General features: G+C 41.7%; 1 pseudogene; it reads left to right on the top strand.

The window, feature by feature from the left end:
• Window positions 1-14,427, top strand: part of LOC115197797 (pyruvate dehydrogenase protein X component, mitochondrial-like) — a 79,760-nt pseudogene that overhangs the window by 31,914 nt on the left and 33,419 nt on the right.

Below are 14,427 nucleotides of genomic sequence, written 5' to 3'. Positions count from 1 at the left end.
ACACCAACAGCCCTGCGAGTGGCGGAGTGGTCCGGCTGGTATCATCTCTCCCACTGCAAGCACCTCCCAGAGTGGGAGCCATGGATGAGCGACTGGAGGGAGAGCAGGGCCCCGAGAACATCTGAAGGGGAAAGATGGACCGAGCCAAAGGAACAATGCAGAGTGCCCAGACCAAAAGGCCAGAAAGAAAGATTAAGAAGAAGGCTCTAGCCAACGAGCAGAAGAAGGAGTCATCATTTCACACTCACACTCAGGTTCTATAACTAGGAAACAGAGTCTACACCGGGTCTGGTGGTTTGTTTTCTCCATCATCCTTTCCATGGGTCTCCTTGTTGTTGAAGCCACGGGACCCCCTGGGGGAACTGAGGAAAACAACAAATGGATACAAATGGTGAGAAAAATTGGAAATCAGACTAAGATGCCAGGAACCCAGGTTTTAGTGTTTAGAAAGCCTACATCAACCACTGTGCTGTTTGGGAGTCAGGTTGAGCCTATGAGAAGGACGGAGTTTGAATGTGTTTTTTTGTACTTTATGCAGAGAGGTAATGAGAAACAACCTACTAGGCGAAGGGAGACCACAGGACTGTTCTTTTGGAGAAGAACTGAGAGGTTAGCCGGAGATCATGGGACAGATGTACAGTATATACAGGGTCAGTCATTTCCAGTACCATATTTACAATGTGCGGGGATACTGGAGTAATAAGAGGTAGATTTGAATAGGGGTAAGGTGACTAGGGATCAGGATATATGATAAACAGACTAGCAGCAGCGTATGATGATTGTATGTGAGTGTGTGTGTGTTTGTTTGTGTGTAGAGTCCGTATAAATGTATGTGCATATTGTGTGGGTGTGAGCAAATTATGAAGTGAGTGTTTGTGTGTGTGTGTTGGAGTGTCTGTGTGTGAGTGTGTAGTGTCCTGTGAGTGTGTGTGTATATTAACAGTACAAAAATAAATATAATCATTTATAATTCATGGTTATTTTCTGAAATAAATACATAGCCTACTAAAAATGGTGTTCTCATCCAGCTCTTGACCTATCGTTCTTCACTGAAATCAGGGAGGTCTTATAATGTGAGTCAGTCGTGTTAAAACGGCATCGTTTCGCTGTCTGGTCCATTTGATGTGCTGCTCAGGTATTTGACTAAATGACTCTGAGTGACTGAATGGCTCAGTAGCTGTCCTTTAACAGACAGATGATGGCAGTGTTGAGCCCCACTGGTGGAGTTTGTGTTTCTTCTCTCACTCCCTCTGTCTCTCTCTAGTCTTCTCTTCGATGGAGACATCCACACATAACATGGCATGCCATAATGTGACAAATAAAAAATAAAATGAAAGTGGCAAGGGGTGTGTGTGTGTGTGTGTGTGTGTGTGAATTACAGCCCCCAGCAGCAGCTTCTTAGGCAGCTGTATTAAATAAGTCTATAAATACCTGGTTGTCTAATTGATGTTTATGGAGAGCCTAATATTGGGGAGTGTAATGTGGTCTGTGTGTAGCTTGTGTAGAGGAGTCAGGCGCAGGACAGCAGATATGAGTAAATAAACGTAATTTACTCAAAATAGACAAATACAATACAATAAAGTGAGCCCACATAACTGACCGTATACATACAAACAATTACTCACAAACAAACATGGGGGAACAGAAGGTTAAATAATGAACAAGTAATTGGGGAATTGAAACCAGGTGTGTAAGACAAAGACAAAACAAATGGAAAATGAAAAGTGGATCGGCGATGGCTAGAAGGCTGGTGACATCGACCGCCGAACGCCGCCCGAACAAGGAGAGGGACCGACTTTGCGGAAGTCATGACAGGGAGGGAACATCACTGGGCTTTCTCTCTCCCTCACACCCCAGTCACATGCTTTGTGTGTCACATCAATATTGTGGAAGACTGTGGTTGTACATTTCCTTGTTCACTGCTCAGTATGTGACCCACATAACATCAAGCTCTAATCTGGAGTAGGAAAAGGCACAATAGTCACAGTGGGAATTGAATGGGTTTATTTTGTAGTACAATAGACTAGCTGCATGTATGTCCATTGAGACAGTGATTGTCAGAGGCAGTTTATGATATACTGCGGTGTCGCACTGATCCAATAAAATTAAGATGTATGGATACCTCAGCCTCCACCTTTCCCCATCCTCCACTCTGAGTTATAAGCAGGATAAGCACAATCACTGCCCCACTGCGCCATCTCTGTCCTTCTTGCTCTCTCTGTCTCTCACTCACTCATACACTCAGTGTCAAAAACCTGGCTGCAGTCCTAACCAAACACTCATTACAGCCTGTCAATGTGTAATCATTAGTGGCATGTCGTTCTCCACTGCTGTCTTCATGTTTATAAATCTGTTACAAGGAGAATCATAATAACCCTTTGGGGCATACATGGATAAGATGGCGGCGCTGAGGAGGGCACCCGTCTTGCCGGTTCTTGCTCGACTTTGCTTCTTGGACTGAAAACCCACAGGACGGTAGATCTCCAGGAGGAGGGTAACACCGATGACAAAGAAGAGTAAGGAAAGAGGGAATCCAAGCTAGGCTGAAAAGATGGGCTACACAGCATCTTCATAGTATCCTGATGGCTAATGTCTAATCACTGGAAAATAAACTTTGTGAACTCAGAGCAAGGCTTCAATTGATGAAACGGGGCTTATGGACAATACACTCGACTCTGCCTTTTATGAAAATATTGTTTCTCTACTGACAGTTGGATAAGGGGAACCTTAAGTGGTGTTACCAACACTTAGTGGAGACTAGAGATCCTGACTGCCAATGTGTCACCCCCAAGGAAAAGCCAAGTGTTGACTATGAACATGTTTTTATTTGCAAAATAGATCTCTAATTAAATAAAACATCATAATAAAAGTTTACAAGATAAGCCACAAAAAAATAAAATCACAAACCCCCTTTACAAAAACAGTTGATGAAATCAGTTCAATAATAAAAAATAAACACAATTGCACTGTATTGCCCCCCCACCCCAAACAGTGTTCAAAAGTAAAACTAATTATAAAATACAACAACGCCCTGTAAAGAAAATATATTAAAAGAAGTGTACAACATAAAACTTAAGTAAAAGTATTTTAAAAGATTCCCAAGTCCCCTGCCAAAAAATTTACTAAATATTTACAAAGAAATATATGGGGGATTGGAAATGATACCGACAATAACATTGCTGGAAGCTACAATCCATCTGTAATATTAAAGCTGCTCTTTAATATTGTACTGAGAAAAACATCAACCCTTTGGGCACTTTGGAGGAGGTGGGGCTGAACAAGTCACAGCTGTGGGTTTTCCTCCAAGTCTTATGGTTCAAAACTGTTTGATACTGTGATCTGAACCAACTGACATTCAGCCAGTTACAAGGACTTGTGGTGTGATCTAACGCAGAAACCAACTTCCTGATCAAGTTCTGTGTCACCATGATCAAAAAAGACGGCTCTCCCTGTTGCCAACAGCTGTTGTTGTGCTTTCTGTCTTATTTTTCCTTCCTATCTGGCAAACAGAGCTACGCCCTTTAGCAGGAATGGAAATAGATGGAGTGTCACGGCCCTGGCCTATCTATTGTGCTAGCCCTATCATTTAGAACTAATCAATATTGACAGAGGAAAAACACCTAGCTGACTATGAGGGGGTGGAGATATCCATGCTGTGCTTTTTGACTCTGTTAGAAAGGGAAATGGATTGCTAGAGAGAGGGAGAGAATCAATGTGCGATATGGGGGGTTAAGAAACTGTAAGCAATCCATTCCCCCCTCCATTAGTCTTTACCCTTGTTTGTCTTTTGTTGGAACAGAACAGCGGCCAGGGGAAATGAAGTAAATTGAGTAGGCAGTGGGGATGGACGCACAGCGATTTGAAAGGTCTGCCCATGGTCCCTCTGGAAACAGTAATGAATGTTGTGTCGAGCTGCGCATCTTTTGAAAACCCTCTCTCTCCTGGGTTGATCTCTTTCCATTCTTCCTATCATTTGGCCTCTCCCTCTTTAGTTCCTCACTTATTCTCCCTTCTTTCTTCTCCCTGGTGTTCTTCTTCCTTTCTCATATTTTGTGCACTCTCTCTTTCTCCTCCTCTCTTCAGTCTTCTTGAGCAGTCTAAGTCAAATCAAATGCAACCTGATGAAGTGATTATTATTTTAAAAGTTTGTCTCTGTCTTCCCACAGATGGAGGAGGGCAGTTGTGCAGTGCATCTGGGGACTCTGATCGCCGTCATGGTGGAGGAAGAGGAGGACTAGAAGACGGTTGAGATCCCTACCCCTGCGGCAGCCGTGCCCATCCAGGCTCCTCCTCCTGCAGCTGCAGCCCCTCCCCCTCCGATGGCCCGCTCTGCACCCCCACCCCCACCCCCTCCCCCCGGAGTAGCCCCCACAGGACTGTGAGTCTTACCTCCTTCTCTCCTCCACTCGTCCATCCCTCCATGATTAATTTCTTCATCAATTAATCAGAAAATCAAATGGAATTTGTATAGTGCTTTTCACAAATACACAAACATTTGTCACATCAACCTTGGCATGAACCCCTAAAGAGCAAGCAGCTGCCTCATTGGTAACAAAAAAAAACTCCAGAGGAACTAGACTAGAGCTGAAGCCTATCCTCTTTTGCCTGGCCAGATAAACTTTCAGAATACATAGCTGCAGTCTTTACAAACAAAGATTGAAAAACAGACACGTTTCGGCTCCAATACAAATTTTTATTAATTATGTAAAGAGTGCCTTGGACCTCCTTTCTTTTTGATGACCAATTTACCAAAGAGCACCTTCTGTGTACCAAAACCTACTATTGTGTACTTTAGCAGCGCTTCCTTCCTTCTTTTTCTACTTTAGAACCATTTAAATATAATAAATTGGAAGGTTGTGCATGACTATGGTAGATGTAGGAACCAATCTATATTTTCAGACTGTCGAGTATTTATCATGTCAATATGTCAGTGTATTATGTCTGATTGTAACAGTGTGTTATACACTATCACAATGTATGTGGACACCTGCTCGTCGAACATCTCATTCCAAAATCATGGGCATTAATATGGAGTTGGTCTCTTCTACTATAACAGCCTCCACTCTCCTGGGAAAGCTTTCCACTAGATGTTTGGAACATTGCTACAGTGATTTGCTTCCATTCAGCCTCAAGCAATATTGAGGTCGGGCACTAATGTTGGGCGATTATGCCTGGTTCGCAGTCCGCGTTACAATTAATCTCAAAGGTATTTGATAGGGTTGAGGTAGGCCTCTGTGCAGGCCAGTCAAGTTCTTCCACACCGATCTCGACAAACCATTTCCGTTTGGACCTCGCTTTATGCATGGGGGCATTGTCATGCTGAAACAGGAAAGGGCCTTCCCCCAACTTTTGCCACAACGTTGGAAAGACAGAATCATCTAGAATGTCATTGAATGCTGTACCCTTAAGATTTCCCTTCACTGGAACTAAGGGGTCTAGCCCGAACCATGAAAAACAGCCCCATACCATTATTCCCTCCTCCACTAAACTTTACAGTTGGCACTATGGTTTGAGCAGGTGGTGTTCTCCTGGCATCCGCCAAACTCCGATTTGTCCGTCGAACTGCCAGATGGTGAGGCGTGATTCACTCCAGAGAACGCATTTCCACTGCTCCAGAGACCAATGGCGGTGAGCTTTACATCACTTCAGCCAAGGCTTGGCATTGCGCATGGTGATCCAAGGTTTGTGTGCGGCTGCTCAGCCATGGAAACCCATTTCATGAAGCTCCTGACGAACAGTTCTTGTGCTGACGTTGCTTCCAGAGGCAGTTTGGAACTCGATAGTGAGTGTTGCAACCGAGGACAGACAAATTTTACACGCAACATGCTTCAGCACTAGGAGGTCCCGTTCTGTGAGCTTACCACTTTGCGGTTGATCCGTTGTTTCTCCTAGAAGTTTCCACTTCACAATAACAGCACTTACAGTTGACCGGGGCAGCTCCAGCAGGGCAGAAAGTTGACGAACTGACTTGTTAGAAAGGTGGCATCCTATGATGGTGCCACATTGAAAGTCGCTGAGCTCATCAAGAAGGCCATTCTCCTGCCAATGTTTGTCTATGGAGATTACTTGACTGTGTGCTCGATTCTATACACCTTTCAGCAACGGGTGTGACTGAAATAGCAGAATTCACTAATTTGAAGGGGTGTCCACATACATTTGTATATACAGTGTATGTTAAAATGTATTTGGATTATACATTGAATTTGTATGTTTAAGGACTCTTGGAAGATTATTCCAAAATGAGACTAAAATAGATCCTAATACAATAGAATATTCTCTGACCAATCAGGACATTACCATGAGACTAACTTTGTGTGTGTCCCTTGGTCCCTGTCTTTCTGTGTATGTGTTTTGTCTTCTCCCACCAGATTGCGGCTGAGCTCGGCAGCCAGACACATCCTGGACACACACGGTCTGGATCCACAGCTGGCCACACCAACTTTACACATGGGTATCGTCACCAAGAAGTGAGTACTGTAGGTAAAAGGGGAAAGCTATGATCCCTTATTGATCTCACTTGTTAAATCTACTTCAATCAGTGTGGATGAAGGGGAAGAGACAGGTTAAAGAAGGAGTTTTAAGCCTTCTTGGTGCCAGGTGCACCGGTTTGTATCAAGAACTGCAACGCTGCTGGGTTTTTCATGCTCAACAGTTTCCTATGTGTATTAAGAATGGTCCACTACCAAATGGATATGCAGCCAACTTGACAGAACTGTGGGATGCATTGGAGTCATGGGCCAGCATCCCTGCTTTTGACACCTTGTAGAGTCCATGTCCTGACAAAATTAAGGCTGTTCTGAGGGCAAACGGAAGGGAGGAGGGGTGTAACTCAATATTAGGAAGGTTTTCCTAATGTTTATAATACTCAATGTATGTGTTATACAACACTGAACAAGGTCAATGAAAGAGTGCAGATATCTCTGAGGAGGAAATAATGAACTGTCCGATTGAGACAAACATTCATGTCCCAGGATGATAATGATTTTTACTAGGGGTGGTGTTGGGGGATAGAAAGCTGTGCAGTTCAAAGAACTTCCAGGTACAATCAATAAGAGGCCAGATTAAAGCTGATGCTCACCTCAGAAATAAGCACACACATTCTTGGAAAATGCAGAGCTGACAATTTTTTACTTCAGAAAACCAAGAGTGACAGCGTGAATGAAAGGGAGAGAGAAAGAGCGAGCAAGGTATGAAGTCAGTGAGGGAAGTGACAGAATTTGAAAAAGTAAGGGAGTTGCAAGGTTCTTTAACCTGTTGGTGACCCCTTCCCGTTCTCATCCTGTTAACGGGATTGATTTTGATAACAGCCAGTGGAAAATCAGAGCGCCAAATTTGAAACAGCTAAGATCTCATAATTCCATTTTCTCAAACAATCAACTATTTTACACCATTTTAAAGATAAGCTTCTCGTTAATCTAACCACATTGTCCGATTTCAAAAAGGCTTTACGGCGAAAGCTTAAATTAGATTATGTTAGGACATAAACTTCACAAGAAACACCACACAGCCATTTTCCAAGCAACTAGATGCATCACAAACACCCAAAACACAGCTAAATGAAGCACTAACCTTTGACAATCTTCATCAGATGACACTCCTAGGACATTATGTTGCACAATACATGTATGTTTTGCTCGATAAAGTTCATATTTATATCCAAAAACAGCATTTTACATTGGCGCAATGTTGAGAAATGTTTTCCCTCCAAACCTTCCAATGAATGAGCACAATGAGCACATATAGTACGTAAATTCTCATCGTAAACATTGATCAATATAGAAGTGTTATGCACAGAATTATAGATACACTTCTCCTAAATGTAATCACTTTGTCAGATTTCAAAAAAGGTTCACGGCGAAAGCACAATTTGCAATAATCTGAGTACAGCCCAGATGACACTAACAACTAGCAAACAGAAACCCGCCATCTTGGAGTCAATAAAACTAAGAAATGACATTATAAATATTCACTTAACTTTGATTAACTTCATCAAAAGGCACTCCCAGGAATCCCAGCTCCACAATAAATGTTCGATAAAGTTCATATTTATTTCCAAATAATCAATTTTGTTTGCGTGTTAGGTTCACTATCCAAATCCACTACGCGCGTGTTTACTTAGTCCAGACGAAAAGTCAAAACAGTTATACTACATTTTGTAGAAACAGGTCAAGCGATGTATGGAATCAATCTTTAGGTTGTTTTTATCATATACCTTGAATAAAATTCCAACTGGACCTATCCGTTCTCTTTAGGAGTGAATATGAACTCAGCTCGCTCCCAAGTCATTGCGCGTGACTTGAGCCCATGCCTTATAATGGGACACCAGTTTACCACAGCTGGTATTTCCTTCAAATTCACCATAGAATCTTCAAACACCGTTCTAAAGACTGCTGACATCTAGTGGAAGCTTTAGGAAGTGCAAAATGAACCCTAAGTCACTGTATACAGTCAGGGCAATCACTTGAAAGGACTACAAGCACCAGACTTCCCACTTCCTGCTTGACTTTTTCTCAGGTTTTTGCCTGCCATATGAGTTCTGTTATATTCACAGACACCATTCAAACCGTTTTAGAAACTTCAGAGTGTTTCCTATCCAAATCTACTAATAATATGCATATTGTAGTTTCTGGGACAGAGTAGTAACCTGTTTAGATTCGGTACGTTTTTCATCCGGCCGTGAAAATAATGCCCCCTAGCCCTAAGAGGTTTTTAACTCTGTTATGTGGGTGGACTCACACAAGAGGAAGCTGTGAAACTGCGCACACACAGACACACACACGTTTCTAATGGCCACCTGCTGTCACGTGGGTCTGATGGAACGTTCTCATTTCCCACCTCATACCCTGCTGGGGAATCTCATTAAGACACAGCTGTCTCCATGGCAACCCAGTCTCTGGAGCTCACTGGTGGCCATAGAAACGCAGATCATATGTTTTGGGAGACCTGTGTGCGTGTCTGTGTGTTTCCGTGTGTTATTTTGTTTGTTAGTCGTGTTTGTACACGTGTGTCGTTTTGTTTGTTAGTCGTGTTTGTACACGTGTGTGTGTGTCTGTGAAAGAGAGAGTGTAAGGAGATACTGTATGAGGAACCACACCCGACGCAGAAAGTTCACCTAGGGTAAACAATGCAGCAAAGTATTTAGCCTACTTTAGTGAGGAGAGATGACCAGGTAAAGGAAACCTAATCCCTCTCCATGCCTATGTCATGAGTTGGCCTGTGGGTAAGGTTTATGACCCCCCCATAAATTCCTTTCTCCCTTCCCTCTCTCTCTGACTCTACTGAAGGACTCTTGAATAGCCTTTGCTAAACATAGAGAGTCTGGGAACATCAAACAAGTGGGGGGAAAGGAACCATTTTTCGGTAATAGAACCAGTTGAAAATATGCGTTGGTACTTAATGAATATGATGTCAGTTCAGTTGTCATCTGAGACATTATGACTGATGACAGGATGACATAAACTGTATCTGGGAAAGTCTACTCATTCTAGTTATTAGATTCACATGGAATTGTTGTGCAATTTAAATGTTTGAAAATGAAACTATTTGTGAAAAGATTAAATGTAATTTTAACTTCCAAATGGGAGAATTGGGTTTTCATAAGGTTAGAGCCCAGCTCAATCAGTGGCCCGCCCCTGTGAAGAGACATGGGTTATAAACTATGAAACACACCCTTCTCTCCCTCCACTATATAAGCCCTTGATGAAAATGTAACCTTCTGTTCCGAGGACGATAGGACGACGGTCCATACGTTAAAAAGGACTAACATGTCAACTACAGAACTAAGCCAACCTCAGCGTGAGCTTTGGTTGTGAATGGTATAAACTTGAACTCTTATTCCTTAAAGAAGTGAGACATCCTAGCCGTTGAGTTAGCAACAGCAGCTGTAAACGTGGGCTAGGAAAGGACGGACGACGTATCCAGTCTAACACACAACGAAGATACTACAACGTATACAATTTACCACCAGAGACATTCTTCCGAGGACAGCAAGATCTCTGTTGGCCAACACGGCCAGCATCTACGACCAACCTACCGAAGCGCAGCTCAGAGTAAATATTTATTGCATTTTCCTTTTCCAAAGGGGTGGTAATTTAGAATACATAAGATACTGTATTTACGATAGCACAGCTTCTCCCTTTGTTCCTCAGTCTTCCCGCTCTTTCACTCAAACCCAACCCCCTCCCTTTGTGTAACCAGCCGCCATGTTGGCTCTGTCCACCAGGGACGCTTTCTGGATGACATAATTTGCATTCTGTGTATATGTAATTCTGTGTGGTTAGTTAGAATAATTTGGTAAATAAATAATTAAACCCAATTTTGTATTGCTGATTCAACTTGTTAGCCAGGTTAGTGAAGATAACCAAGAATTTACAACTTTCAGATGAGACTGAAATAAGGTGACGATTAATATTGACTGCTATTGATGTAAAATATTACTAGGTCTTTAAGAGTTTATTTGGATGATAACAGCTCTATAAACATTATTTTGTGGTGCCCCGACTTTCTAGTAATTACATTTACATGATTAGCTTAATCAGGTAATAGTAATTACAGAGAAAGGATTTTATAGAATAGCATGTCATATTACTTAATCCGGCATAGCCAAAAGACACGACACCTACCTTGACATTTGATAGGCCATGTGACATGGTTTCATGTGTCCTTTGTTAAAAACATGCTCGGTTACAGTATATTGGTTATTTTGTCACCCCAATTATGTCGATTCTCTTGACCTCCTAGACTTGTTTTCTTAGACTTAAAGGACTTTTACATTTATTTTTGCATTATAATTTCAGAAAATGTAGATAATATATCTTCCGCCAGTAGTGGAATGATAGTGTTTCTCAGTATAACATTTCAGAAACAAAAAATATCATTTTTACAGCTGTTTGAAGCTGGTGGACTAAAACCAAAAGTATGTTTTCCCTTGGAATTCAATAAGAGGGATGATCACAGTTGTGTCCACGATGTGTCTGTCTTCACTTGTCTGTCTTCACTACTTCTTAGCTGAAATGCCTGTGAGAAGGACCCGATCACGTGATGGACATTGGTTAATTAGAATTGAGATATCTGAGAGAGCCATGTGAGTGAGAGGTGCTTCGGCGCACGGCAGCTGGCAGAAGGGAGTTCTAAATATTATATTCCGCCCAAGGCCATAACGGCCACTTTGGCCGCAGAAGGCATGGATTTTTTAGGCGGGCATTATGGCCACACAAGGGGGATTCCGCCTTGAAATTTGAGGCATAGTGAGAATAATATCAAGTGCTTCTTAAATTGTGAATGAGAGACTGATGAAGATTGTGCAGCCTGCACAAGAAACAAATTAGAGCTCATGCCTTTCATGTGACTTTTTCCAAATCATCATTTGTCGCATCATTCAGCCTTAGAATGTATTAAACATTTTAACATATAGTCCAACGTTTGTATCACAACTAAAGTTGCATAAGTAACTCTAAATGAAGCATAGGAAGACCTGTTTCTTTGTTAACCGCTCAACACAGAACAGCCAAATGTGCGCACTTTGGAGAAAATATTCTTTCTATTTTATTCAGCTATGTTCAGTTGTGTTCGTCATACTATAAAATAATAAAAAATAATGCCATGGAATTCTAAGCAAATCTTGTCTGCTAAATGAACCAGTGTAGCCCACAGACATATGCCATAGCCATATCAGGGCTTAACATAAGGACGACTCAGAGTATGCTATTCTTTTCTGAAATAGACTATATTTTCTTCATATCATGTTTCTTTAGACCTGTCTAAAATAAAAAATTAAATGTATTTATTGTGAAGGTGTAGGCTGTATTAAGTGGATTTATTAGACTTTTTAAAATGTAGATGTTCTAGAGGTCTGCATCAGTGGCTTGTAGGCTATGCATGGCATCCATGAGATGCTGGACGTGTTTATGTTAATTAACGATCAATTACCGTGAGACCGGCTGTTATTTGCTTGACAATCACTGGGTGACTAAATGTCATGACCGCATCAGCCCTAGGTGCATACCACGTGAGTCTTGTCAGCCAGGTTAATTCACTGATTGACTATACCAATATCCCTCAAACACACCCAATAGAGCAGGGAAGTAATTCAAAACAAACATGCGGACACTCCCACTCTGTTAAGTAACCCTTCAGTAAGTTTTCTATCTAAAATAAACAGATGTTATGTGGAGTGGTGATATGACAGCTCTGACACAAACTCAACTGTGAAATCATTAGTCTCTGTCTCTCTCTCTCTCTCTATTTAATTAAATTCAAAGGGTCTTTATTGGCATGGGAAACATATGTTTATATATGTTTATATATGTCTATATATAAAGTGAAATGTACAATAAACAAAAATTAAATAAACAATCAAAAATGAACAGTAAACAGTACTCTCTGTCTCTCTCTCTTTCTCTGTCTCTCTCGCTCTCTCTCCCTTTATCTGTCTGTCTCTCTCTTTCTCTCTGTGTCTTTTCCTCTACTCATTTTCATTTCATGGAGAATAGGAAGGCCCTGTGTTTCTGGAGAACATTGTTTACTATGAAACTCAAGAGGAGGAAGTGTGTGGGGTATAGGTGGGAGAAAAAGGTCTTGATAGGCTTTCAAGCTTTCATTCCCCCTGCCATGTTTAACCTTGGAAAACACAAAATATACAATAACAATGACAGGCATGTGGCTGCTCTCTTTTCTCCCCCCTCTCTAAGACTGACAGGTATGGCATGTTCAGAGAACACACATGACTGGGTAGCTACAGATTGATAAAGCACCACTACCTATCTCTACCATGCTTCACCTCACCTCAGTGGCTTGGAAATGACTATTTATCACTTGCTGGATGTGTTCCAACATAATAAATGGTTAATGGGATTGATTTACACAAGTATGATACATGAATATCGTAGCATGGGCATTATTTTGTAATATTTGTGGTAATGCCCTTTTCCACTGAGGTTGTAAATTAGACTATTGGGTGTTCACCCGCTAATGTCACATTACATAATAGGTTATCATGTCAGGGCATGTTCTTGTATAAGCATTTAGTGTACTTTGTCTTTAAAAAGTGAACCTTTACATTTAGTCTGCCTCAGAGGGATGTGTGTCTAAACCAGCCATATTGTCTTCATACAATAGGGGAATTCCGGTCGATTATGTCCCCCGTTGTTAACATCAATACCAAGTTAAAGGCACATCCACCATTTCAGAGTGCTACTGTATGTTTGCCTGCCGGAGGGTAGAGAAATGCTGTAGAGGTTGTTTAATGCTGCTGATTTATAGTGTTTTTATGGGAATGGTTGGTTCAGAAATACAAACATTTGTCCAAGGAAGTCTGTGGTCATAAGTTATTTCAAGGCACGCTGTACATTTATTTTAGGTAGACATTTGATTTATTCTCCACCTGTCTGCAGCATATATTTTCTAGATGTCTTATAGCCCTCTGATAAGTGATGTGAAAACACTAAGCTTTAGTTTTACCACCATCAGCATTACGTTTTATGCCTTTATGTCACGTCCTGACCATAAAAAGCTTTTATTTTCTATGGTAGAGTAGGTCAGGGCGTGACGGGGTTTTGTCTAGTTTATATTTTCTATGTTGTGTGGTTCTAGTTTCTGTTTTTCTATGTTGTTTTTTGGGGCGGATGATCTCCAATTAGAGGCAGCTGGTCCTCGTTGTCTCTAATTGGGGGTCAAATTTAAGTGGTTGTTTTTCCCACCTGGGTTTGTGGGAGATTATATTTTGAGTTAGTGTATGTTGCACCTCTTCGTCACGGTTTGTTTTGTTTATTTGTATTTCTTGCATAGTTTCACAGTTAAAATAAAATGTGGAACGATACACACGCTGCGCCTCGGTCTTCATTGAACGACGAACGTGACACTTTACAGTATACCTCAACACAGAATTCCTTTCATAGAATGATAGACCATGGTAGATCTAGTGTTTGAAGTTGAGAGACTCAGATCTTTCTCTCTCTGTGGGGACATGAGGCTTTTCTTCACTGGAAGGAAGAGGTTTTCATGACCATCACTCTGTCCCAGATGGCAGTGTAGTCTGGGGGGGGGGTGTTGTGCATGCGTCTGTCTGTCTGTCTGTCTGTCTGTCTGTCTGTCTGTCTGTCTGTCTGTCTGTCTGTCTGTCTGTCTGTCTGTGTGGGTACGTCTTTAATATTCCAGTCAACTCCTCGTAGAATTTGAGGCTCTTTTGACTTGTCTGTCTGTCAGTGGGAGTGTAAATGGCCTGTGTGAAAGCAGATGCCTTGTGTGAGGAAGGATGGATCAGCCAGCCAGTGAGCCGGCTAGCAGCACACAGTAGCCTATCAGTGGATGATGTCATCGCCACACACTGGGGATTCTGGGTTCAGGATTTATGAGCTGATCAATTGATGTTCTCATCACATGGAAAAGACACTTCATATTGCTTTAGGATTTATGGAGAACTGTACCTCA

The sequence above is a fragment of the Salmo trutta genome, chromosome 7, assembly GCF_901001165.1.
Source record: "Salmo trutta chromosome 7, fSalTru1.1, whole genome shotgun sequence".
NCBI lineage: Eukaryota > Metazoa > Chordata > Actinopteri > Salmoniformes > Salmonidae > Salmo > Salmo trutta.
This window is presented reverse-complemented; position numbering and strand designations above follow the sequence as displayed.